Source organism: Falco punctatus, assembly GCF_963210335.1.
Source record: "Falco punctatus genome assembly, chromosome: 2".
In the NCBI taxonomy this organism is placed as follows: domain Eukaryota; kingdom Metazoa; phylum Chordata; class Aves; order Falconiformes; family Falconidae; genus Falco; species Falco punctatus.
Genome location: NC_137581.1, coordinates 45,846,748 through 45,859,031, shown reverse-complemented (window position 1 = coordinate 45,859,031; position 12,284 = coordinate 45,846,748).

The window sequence follows — 12,284 nt, the reverse complement described above, 5'->3', positions numbered from 1 at the left end:
CTTACCTTCCTAAATTAGTGATGCTATCCCTAAAGGCAAGTCCTTGCAGTTCATTTAAGCTTGTAATAGACATTGATTTGCTTAAATGAGCTGTAAGAGGGTGATACCAGACATAACTGAGATAATCATGTGGGATCTCATCCAGGACAGATCAATCATTTCAGTATAGGCATACCGGAACCAGGCTCAAGCTGCTTGACTAGTAGCAAAGGCAAGTTTGAAGCCAAGCAGTGTGTCAACATCGTTTATAGAGTAGTGTGAAGGGGCCTGAACTATAACATGAGAAGACACCATAGGTCCATGAAATTCCTGTTGACCTGGCGCAAATTTTAGGGCTCACCCATACTGTAGCCTTTACCCATAACGCTGGTACCAGCATTCAGATGCTGGCAGTGCAAAGAGCTACACGGTACTTGGCTACCTTGGATTCACAGCTCAGGAGGAGGAGGTGTAGGAGAAGGTGACACAGACAGACCCAGGCCCTTGTGAACTGCTTCTGCACCCTGGGGTAACACCACTTGTCCCTGGGATGCCTCACACCCATGTTCCCAAAGTTTTTCTTCACTCCACTGTAGCTTCCCACCCTATTTTCTAAAGAAATTAGGTTACCTGGTCTAAGAGCAGGTGAATGCAGGGTTTTGGTATGGCATGACCTCCCGTATGAAAAAAAGGAGCAGGTGTAGGAGATCACGTAGGGTCTCTGTACGTACATAGACTCTGCCATAACTTCTCCTTGCTGATGGTTTTGGCAGCCTGGGGCAGCCTGTAGCACACATTGCTCTCTTAATCAAAAAGCAGTCATGATGTCTATATTAAGTGGCCAAAATCCAGCCAGATGTCATCACAGGACTTGTGCCATTTGGGGAGATGATAACACTTGGCTAGCATAAATTCAGTGTTTGATTAAAGGAAACCAAATTAGTGTGAGCTCATGTGAGTGATGTAGCAAATTTAATTAAATTACCAGCAGAACTCCAGTGGCACAAGTGAGGCATTAGTCACCGTGCTGGGCTGCTGCATTGCACATAGAAAGGTACCCAGCAAAGAGGCCCAGATGTCAGGTTGTAACAAGCTCCAGCAAGCCTGTGGTGGCAGTCCAGTGGGGCGATACAGTATCAAGATCTAGTATACAACAAGCTTCAACGTTAATTAAGGGATAAAAGAGCCTCTCGGCATCTAAACTATTTCTTAGGATTTCTGAACCCCTAGGAAATTTTTCCAGATGCCATTACAAGCTTTTGTATACACTGAGAGGGCTAAAATAACACCTAAAGCATATACAGCAAAACCAGAATGAATAATAAAACATTCTCCTTCAAACAGAAACAGGCTTTGGGAAAAAAATTCACCTGATTTTGTGGGAGACCATCATTTACCTGTCAGCAGCTGCAGAAGCACTTGAGACAGTTACTGGGAGATGCTGGGTGAGCTGGCAGATTTTTTCCTCCAGGTTTCACTGCAGATAGTCGCTCTCTTCCTTTCAGCTTAGTCCCTCCCAAATATAGCCCCCCTCCCCAGAATGATTCAAGCAAAAAGCCATGTTGCAAAAGCCAAAGAGTACTTGTTGCTAAGAGTGCTCATTCTGCAAGCTTGTGCCAGGGGTTTATCCCCTCTGCCTCTTACTCGTTACACTGCAACATCTGCTCATACAATGTGCCGTCATTGAGGTCCCCAAGGCAGCTTGGGTATCCTCACTATCTTTCTGTATGTCGCTGCCCTTTAGCATCTCTTTTGGGGCACTCCTGTAAGTGGAGAAAGACTTTTTTTCCTCCTCTGTGATTGTATAGCTAGATCATGTATTTTCCACCCTGATATATTTCAAATGTGCCAAGAAATATTGCAAAACAGCCTAAAATTACACTTTAAATGCAGCAGTCTCTGATTTATGGTGTAATTATAAAACATGCCATGGTAGTTATTAGTCGTGAGATTGATTATTATACGTTTCAGACCGTAAAACATGCTGGGGAATTTCTAGCTGTGATTGTATATTCACCTCTAAAGAGAAAATGGGCGTTATTACACCAACATTTATAAAAGGGAGAAATAACAGCAAAAATGGAAAAAAGGTTAAATTTGAAGACAAGAGCTGCGAATACATAAAACATTTATATTATTACACTTTTCTAATTGAACATTTAAGCAGAAGCTAATGATTTGATTTAAATTGGTCCTTTTTTACATAAGTAGCATTTGAATGATTTTGGGTTTTAGAATGTAGAATTATGATGACACTATTTTTTCCCTAACATTGCTCATCTTCAGCATAGCAGATTAAGACAGATGCTGGAAGCATTAAAAATCAAGGATTTTCACAAAATGAAAGGGATTATTCTGTAACCTTTGATCATCTGTGTTGACTTGTCAGCATCAGCAGGTTTTAAAATTATTAATCTAAAAATGCTATCTACTATCAGATGTAGTGGACTGTTTCATTTACCTTTTTCCCTCCCTGCAAAGTCTGGAAGATGTCTCTCCTTATATGGCCTTGGATGTTGCAGGAGCTATAGAGTTAGTTGTAAGGAAAATAATATCTTGTTTGAGTCATGACATTTTTTATTTTAAAAAACCCCTTCAGGTTATGTTCAGTGAGAATGAATAATGTTAGTGGCACCACCAACTCACAGAGCTTATCCTGCTACCTTTGGTAACTGTTCTGCATGGCATAATGCCAGCACTATGACTTTGGTTTTAATATAATAAGCAAATGAACCAAACTTATTCCTCCTTTCCACAATTAGGAGACTTTTCCATTTCTGCAATCTGGTTATTTCCATTCTTTATCAAATTGGGCAGTTTTAAAGTCCATGCTTTCTTTCGGGATTTTTTTCCCCTTTTTAATTTCCTTAATTTTGTATAGTACTTTATTAAACTGGGAGGGTGGAGTCAGAAGGGAGAGGAGGTGTATTCCAACCCACCCACCCCCCACCCCCCTCCCAAATAATTCACGAAGTCGCAAATGAAGAAATATTGAAATGTTGTGGCACATCCTAAAACGCCAGCACATTTGCAGCAGGGCATAAATCATACCATTCATCCAGCGACGCACAGGGCAGGGCCAATGCAATGCTGTTTCATTGCAGAAGAAAAGCAGACAGCTGCCTTGGGCAGCAACTTTTAGGAGGCTGCTTACTGCCTGTGTTGCCTACAAATGAAGAAATAAAACTCTGTAATGGTTTTTAGCCTGATCCACCCATTGTTGCTTTGTGCTTCTGCATTCCTCTGCAGCTGCTTTTTTGGCAGGGCTCCTAAGGAGGAACAAGGTGGCTGATGCTGAGAAGTTGTTTTCCCCCACAGCTTCCTGCTGTCTCGCCCTACTACCCTTGGCAACAGGACTTTCCTTCACCTTCACTTTCACTTTCACTTTCACTTTCACCTTCACCTTCACCTTCACCTTCACCTTCACCTTCACCTTCACCTTCACCCAGTCCTGTGCTGCCCCTTTTCCTCCTGCGCTGACAAGGCCCAGGCATATTTCCCTGTGCTCTTCTACTCCCTGCAAATTGGGGAAGCCTATCTGGTTGAAATCAATTAAGGAAGGTGGATGGTTCCTTGGTGAGGGTGAAGCAGAAGAGGAAAGAGATGGTATGTGGCTGTATGGGAATAAAACATGACCTATCTCATAAGGATGCTGGAAGGACAGATTTTTGTGGGACAGGGAAAGGAAAGATGGAGAAGAAAGGAAAAGAAGTGGAAGAAAGACTCCGAGTCCTTACATATTCCCACCTTCTAAGATCCCCTGATTCCTCGCAGATCCCCTCTTCTCAGCCCCCAGAAACACGCTTTACAGCAACACTGAATTTTCCTGTGCTGCTGAGAAGCTGAATAAATCCCTGCTGCTTGGGAAGGAAGAACTAGCACTAACTTCCCGTGCTTCCATCAGCAGGAGTATGCTGAGACAGGAGAGGCCCCTCTGCTTAACTAACCTGCGTGAAATAAAGGACAACTTCTCCAATTGTTCAGTTTTTAGAAGGAGCTGGTACACTGGGGTGCAAGGCAATGTGTACAGAGCTGTTTGACAGAAGAGTGGGTACCAAGTTTGGCCCCACATTAAGGTCCACACCCCCCTCCATAGTCCACATGTCATTTGTGGTCACTGGGTTGGTGCTGGCCCTTGGCAGGCGTTAACACAGGCTGCTCTGGACATCTCCCTGAGCCAGGGTTATATGGCTCTTTGTCTGCCCTCATTTTCATTGCTGGCAGCATTTGGCTTGCCTCTTCCTGGTCCTCTGGACAGTAGAGAGCAACTCAAAATACTCATGGGGGCTGTGTCCAGACATGTCTGGCACATCTGGAGCAGGAGCTGCTCAGCAATGGTGGCAGCATCTCCTTGCCTCTGTTTTCTTGACCATGCATGTAAGGACTTAGGGCAGGCAAGCCTTGTGCTATCGGTCCTCTGCTCCTGACTTTCTTCTGTCAGTGCTGTCACTTCTGGTCAGAAATACTGCCTGCCTCTTTAAAACAAAGTAAGGAGGTTGTCCGTGAGTTGGCTTTGTGCCAGAGACTTCTGGACTCAGAGGTTTGATGCAACCTGGGAACTGACCATGTTGATGACTGCTCTTGAGATGCAACTGAGAAGAACTACCCCAAACCAAAAGTCTCAAGAACATCATTTCTTCCTAGGATCAGACTGCTCTCATACACTGACTATACCCACAGCCTTTTGCTGTTGGTATAGACATCTTTGCTAGCCAGTACCTGTTAAAGCAGCTGCTCTGAAGTTTGCAATTTTGCATCATGCATCCAAACTCAGCTTTCATTCCTGTATCCCAGGAGGGCACGTGCTGTGAAGCCCTCCCTCAGACTGTAGTTCAGCAAAGGAGAAATATTCAGGATAGGGGGACTGAGTGCACCGTCAGCAAGCTTGTCAATGACATGAGACTGAGTGATGGGGTCAATACACCTGGGGAAAGGGATCTTGGAAGTCTTGAGAGGTGGTCCTGTGTGAACCTCATGAAGTTCAACAAAGCCCAGTGCAAGGTTCTGCACCTGGGTTGGGGCAGCTCCTGGTATCAATATAGGCTGGGTGGAGAATGGATTGAGAGCAGCCCTGAGGAGAAGGTTAGGGGGTTCTGGTGGATGAAAAGCTCAACATAGCCTGACAATGGGCGCCTGCAGCTCAGAAAGCCAACCCTATCCTGGGCTGCATCAAAAGAAGCATAGCCAGCAGGTCGAGGGAAGTGACTCTCCCCGTCTACTCCTCTCTTGTAAGATCCCACCTGGATGACTACGTCCATCTCTGGAGCCCCTAACATAAGAAGGACATAGACCTGTTCGAGTTAGTCCAAGGAGGGCCACAAAGATGATCAGAGGGCTGGAACACCTCTCCTACGAAGACAGTCTGAAGGAGTTGGGGTTGCTCAGCCTGGAGAAGAGAAGGCTCCAGGAGACATTATAGCAGCCTGCCAGTACTTAAAGGGGCCTTATAAGAAAGATGAGGACAGACTTTGTAGTAGGGCCTGTAGCAATAGGGCAAGGGGGAATGGTTCTAAACTGAAAGAGGGTAGATTAGCTATTAGAAAGAAATTCTTGTGAGGGTGGTGAGGCACTGACACAGGCTGCCCAGAGAAGCTGTGGCTGCTCCATCCCTGGCAGTGCTCAAGGCCAGGCTGGATGGGGCTTTGAGCAACCTGGTCTGGTGGAAGGTGTCCTGTCCATGGCAGGGGGGTTGGAACTAGGTGATCTTTAAGGTCCCTTCCAGCTCAAGCCATTCTATGAGTCTATGAAGAATCTGGGAGGGGGAGAAAGGGCATGTGGTCAGACCTCTGTGTACCCTCCATGTGTTCATAAAAAAGGTGGGAAAGAAACCAAGGCTAACGGAGGCAGGGAAGTATCTATTCATATCTGTTGTATGAAATATAGTATCATTTAACATGATGCTGCTTCAAGCATCAGAGATATGGTGAGTTTGCTCACTGACTCCAAGTGAAAAATATTGATAGATCTATGGCCACCGTCAGCATGCTGTGCTGTTTATTGACTGGTATTATATCCCTTCTTTATGTGGACAAATTGTCCATGTGGCTGTCTGTCCTTCCTTCCTTCCTCTCCTATTCTCATAGCTCAGCTGGGAGCGTGTCTCGCCTGAAGCCAGTGCAGGATGCCAACTTCCCATAAGTTTATAAAAAAAGTCCACTCCATTGTATGCCCTAGGAGTGGATGCTGCACTGATGCTGAAAAATGGTGATCTCTGATCAGACTGTGTGGTGCATGCTGGAATGAGATCATGACGGGGCTGGCAGTTGGTGCTGGAGGTGGCACTTGGAAAGCAGTGAGCCCTCTTCTCTCTCCGGCCCCACAAGGCATCATCCCAAATAATCTCCATTAGCATGGGTGCTTCTGACAGAGGACCTGGAGCTTCAGGCATGTTCAAGAAAAAATGTGCAAGGTTGAGGGAGGAAGCTGAATTGGAGAATCTGCTTCTGGGCTGTGACAAAAGTATGGCCAGTCCCCAAGAAATCCCTGTAAGGATATGGAAAGAGGGACTTCAAAAGCTCACCAGATTCTCACAAGAGCAGCATATAAAGGTGCGTGGGGTTCCTTCCTCCATTTTATCACACTACAAGAAAGCCTCTAGTTGAGAGACCTGGCCCGAAGGTCCCCATCATCCACATCACCTCTGAGGCTGAAAAACGGGGTATTCAGAGCCTGCCCATAGGCTTCTGCTGTTTTCATACTCTGAGAGCCACACTAAAGCCTTTGTGGGAAGGACAGGAAAGCTCAGCAATCCTTACCTTCAGATCAGGCATTTCTGAGTGTTTCTGAACGAGCTGGCTCATCTCAGACACAGGACAGAGCAACTCACAGGTTACCGCAGTCTGTGGTGGGATGAGTTCAGCTAGACAGTCAGTGATGGAGTCCTTATTGGTGCACCCTTCTCTACAGCGTGGATTTCATCCACAGCAGACACCCACCCTAGCATAGACTCCAACCTTGCAATAGTTAACAAACAATGGGATTGAAAAGACTACACGTATTTGGGATCTTGATTGCTTTAACTTTGCTGTTTCTGAAACCTCAGGCTTCATGTTTTCCATATTTTTACAGTGATAATAGTGAGAAACTATTATAGTAAAAACTCGAATTCTCAGCTGACTACATGACTTCAGGTGGTGATGGCTTTAAAAGGAAAAACCCAAATACTTCAAGACTCTAGATCATGTGTTGAGATAACTATATGAATATGTATCAGGAGTAAATCCCTACTGGGAAATATAAATTATTTATAAATATCTAAAAGGCAGAATACAGCAAAATTTAACATCTTATTCCTACAGATTGCCACAAAATTATACTTGCATGAAGCTATTAACCCCAAAAGAGTTCAGACTGCATGAAAGACTCACTGAGAATTTGTCATGTGCCTGCTTTCAATGTAGGTCAGTGTATATACATGGCAAAACTGAAGGAAACTTACCAGAAATTATTTTTTCCACCTAGAGAAACTCTTGCCTGAGGTTATTCTGGAATGTGGATGATGTTCTAAGTTAAAATTAAACAAGATGAGATAGTCACATGAACAGTGACCACATAGGGAGGGGTGCAGATTGCAATGACCTTCCCTAAACTGAAAAAACACGGCAGAGGGTGACACACTTGTATTTATCCATCCATTTTGTGAGCACAATTATTACACTGGTAGGGAAGGACAAGTTAATGGCATATACAAATTAGGCATGGAAAAATGGGTAGAAGAGCATATGAACAAAATCTTCTTAACCCTGATGATGGCTTGTTCACTTATAACCGAACGTGAATTTTAAACGTTCTTTGGATACATAAGTACCTTAAATGCATCATGTATGAAGAAGATACAGAAAAACTAGAGGGGATTCAGAGAAGCATAAGACTGATAACAGGCTTAGAAAGCATGACCTGTGAAAGAGGTGTGAGGAGGTTTGTTTAGCCTAGAAACAGAAGTTGTGCCATTTCACATCACAGCTAAGCCAGTCCAGCCACTGGCACTTCTCTAATGCCCTCCCTAGGGCTTGATTCAATGAACTAAGTCAGCAGAAAACTTATTAAAAAACTGACAACATCTCCACTTTATCCTCTGAACTGGTTCATTATAATCACATGAGCACTGGATGAATGGGCAGAAAAAAAGTAGGGTGGTTCATTTTGGCAGCAGCTAACCTTCAGACTGGCTTAGCTTTAATGTGAGACTGCATCACGTACAGGTACGTGATACAGAAATACAGTCTGGGTGGTTTAGGAGGATGTCAAGCAACTTTGCTGCATCTGCTGAGAAAGAAAACAAAACCAAATATGCTAAGTATTTATCAAAGTTTCTTGGTTTATGCGAAAAAAAACCCATATCTTTATACCAGGAAGGGCACTGGGTACTGAAACATTAAAATACCGTATGTAAGAATATTGTGGAATTTCCTTCACTGGAATCATTACCGGTGTATCACGCTGATGTCTGCCAGAATTAGGCCAAAGTTTCGTGTCCTGCCTTGATGCAGAGGTGGATTAGATGATGATCTCTTGAGATTCATTCCATTCTTCTCTTTTTCTGACTTCGTGATTTACTGAGCTCACCCATCCTGCCTGAATTAGCTCTAACTGAACTCAAACACTACTTGGAAAAATGGCTTTAACAAGAACAGTGTCAGATTCTAATACTGCTATTTGACAGTAACTATGCATCTGTGAACACAGCGTCCACGGACACATTATCAGACACACCGCTCATGATCTGCTTTGTATTCCAGAAAAATTCCTGGACTGGCACATCTGGTCTCTAAATACACCATGAAAATAAGTTCATGAGAGGTGAACTTCTGAGGTGATTCCCAGGCTTGTGGTTCAGACTGCAAATGGGATTACAACACTTGCAAGTAGTTGCTCGAGCATGATGGAAATCCAGAAGTAGAGTTACCTACCAACTGGGTAATGTGTACATTGAGATATACAATTTCATGAATATTTGAGAAGAAAAGTATAACAAACAGCAAATTTTTGTTGAAATGTAAGTGATGTTCATATTCAGACAGCGGAAGTGTGTAATTGGTATCAAAATGAAGCAGAGAGGTGTGCTGTGTTCAGGACTTTTTTTCTTTTTTGAAAAACTTTTCTGTAGGGAAGTTCTGGGAAAAGCCTTGTAGGAAGAATAGAACCACAAAAAATGTATAGGCATTTATTAATAAAATATGAATAAAATATATCACCAAGTTATGTATAAAATAATAAATAAAATGTCAAGTTCTTAATAAAACTTTGTTACCTAAAGAAGTAGACAAAACAGTTCAAACATAGCAGGTCTGTGGATTCATCTAGACTTTACAGGTGAGGGATCAAGCTAAGAAGTATGCTTTAAGGAGTGTCTTTTCAAGTCTTTGGAAGTCCTGTCAAATGGAGAGGATCAATAATAATTTAGAGAGAGTGGGTAAGTCCTTCAAAGACATCTGAACACAGAACTCACTGTGCAATCACACCCACCCTGCCGACGCTGTGCAGCCTCATGTGGGAACCACCACTGTGGGACATAAAGCTGCCATCCGCAGTTTGAAGAGCAGGCAGCTTCCTTCTTTGACTAGCCCTGCTACCTTTGAAGCTGGGATCTACTTGTTCTAATGGGACTGATTAAAGAGGGAGAGGAAACTTCAAAAGACTTCGCTGCCTCTGTGAACTTAGTCAGAAGGCTGCACTGACAACCTCTTGTGACACATACCATAGTTTATTTTTTAACTTGTTCCTCATTCTGCCCTTTAACATTAGCATCTTCTTCCTGTTTTGTGTGTGAGAGTGCTGATGTTTTTTTTCACAGACACATCATAATCAGCTTCTCTACCTTAGATGGGACTGTTCCGTATTTCTTCCTAATGAGCTCCTTCTGTTTTTTTTGCTCTGGAATTTTGTTTGGTCACATGCTTTTAAAGCCATTGTGATCCTGATTCAGCAGCGTGATACATGGATCGTTGTGCCTGCCTGCCTGATGAGAGGCGTAGTTTTGTCATAGGGGTAATTCAATGGGAAGGGCAGTAATAACTGACACATGTACTAGGAAAGAACAAAATGCTGACAAAATCGTGAAGATGGGTCTGCTATTCCTCCAGGCCTCTGTGTATGCATGTGTGTTCATCGAATTTAATTTCACTTACTTAACACTGATCTGTGATGATGCTGTCTGTTCCCCCATTTCTGGATGCAGCCCACCTGATGCACAAGTTATCTCCCCTTTCTCGGTTCTGGCAGTGAGCCCTGGGTCGACTCCTCTGCTCATTTCCTTCTCCTACTTCTGTCTGCCCTTATAGAAAGAATGACTTCCTCAGCCGATTTACCAAATTACCACTTCTCATCCAAACTCCTTCTGAAAAATGCATTTCATAAGACACCCAGAGAGAACTTCCAAGTGTCTCCAGTTTGACTGGTGTGTCTTTTCAGGGTGCAGTGTTAAAAGACCAGGGATTTTCTTTGTTTTGGTGAAACTACATCAAAAGTGTTGCCTATCAGGTAACTCAGATGTCCCATTTGAGGAGTCCACATTAAAGGTAACAACAGATCCATATCTATATAATAAATAATTTAACAGAAATGCTTTGATGATTATGAGGTATCCTATTTTAGCATGTCTCAAAACTGTTGACCTCAGTGATTCACATCTCATCCCCTCAAAGAAAAATATTTTACTTCACTTATTCTCTCAGTTTATATTTAAGCCTTTTAGCTTACTTCCCTTGAACTCCGGAGACCTAATTCATCCTTTATGTGAGTCTTCTTGGGATAACAGAGGCCACACAGGTGACATTTCTTGCTTTTATTGGTTCTGCTTTTGTCTTGGCCATTCAAAATACGGGCAAAAAAGGAGAAGAAAAAACCAGAAAGGATGACCCCATTTGATATACCTCATCACACACATCTTGGTGTGAAGGCTTGGTCTTACTCCCACCACATGTTTGCAACAAGCCATTCCTTTCCCTACCACTCTCAAACAAGCTAAGGCAGCTGCTGTCTCTGCTTCCCTCCTCCTCCAGTCCTGTCCCCACTCCTTGCAGGTAACAGATGTCCTATTTGGCTTATCTGATTAACAGAAGAGCATGAGGTGGTGAGCTCTGGTTTTGGACCCCTCATTATCTACATCGGTTAATCTTTAATCTTGTGTTTTGGCTCTTTATCGGACCACTTCAGCTAGCTCTATCTGCAGGACAGCCTGCTCCTGAGCCATTAGCACGGTGAACACAAGGCAGCCAGTCTCACTTGATCTCAGAGCCATGGACTGCAAATAGAGTTTGCAGACCTGGAGAAGACAAAGGAATGACCAGGCATCCCATCTACTACCTTCTTGATGGACTTCTAGCTACGTGAAGCACCAGCTTGATTGCATTAGTAGTGTTTGTTCCTGTCAATGACACTGCCACTGTATTTACTGCTGAGAAAAACAGTGGAAATGAAAGTGATCACCAATTAATCATGTGATTCTGGAACAATTTAATCACGTGAGTCTGGAACAATTTTCTACTTGCACAACAATGGTACCACTTTTTTTTAACCTCTAGGAATAGATGGCAACTGCACCTACAAGAGAAGGCTGCCCATGGCATCAGTAAAGATACACATTTTGTTCTCTTTTAGATAAATGAATCTTGGGTTTAAAAGAAAAGTAATAAAAAGCCACTTGCACTCCTTTCTATATGCTATACACTTATACTCCTTGCTAGCCACACTGGAGCAAACAAACACTATACGCATGACTCGGAGGACTTTCGCACAAAGAATGCCACCGTTCAGAGTTGACAGCACCCTGATGAGGCTAGTTGGCACTGCCCACAAGCAGATGTGCCTCTGTTTGAAGGCATCTGAACTATGAAATGGTCTTCCTGAAATGGCTTCTTCCAGCTTTGCTACCGCAGGGTGTGCAAACCCAGAGCAGAGGCAGCGCTGCCACCTGCTGCTCCCGGGGCCGAGGCTCTCGCTCGCACCAAGGGAACCACAGCTCGGGTGGTTGGTAAAAGTTGGTAGGTACTGTAAAAATACATTTCTAGTACAACTAAATGTTAAAAAAAAATAATTAAAAACTACTAATAAAAAATCATTTTACTGTAAAATTACATAGCAACTTTGCCCTTTGCAAAGCATCACGGAATAAAATAAGTTACCATTAGGGTCTTGTCACAGTTTCAAAAGGAAAGCAAGCCACCTTGCCACCCTGACTTGCAGCTTAGTCCCATAGTTTGATGCTGTTATCTTTGGCTAGTTCAGCGTAAAGAGTTTTATTAGGCATTTACTGAAACTGTAGGCAACTAGCATCTCACCAGACTGAGGCTTTATATTAACAATGC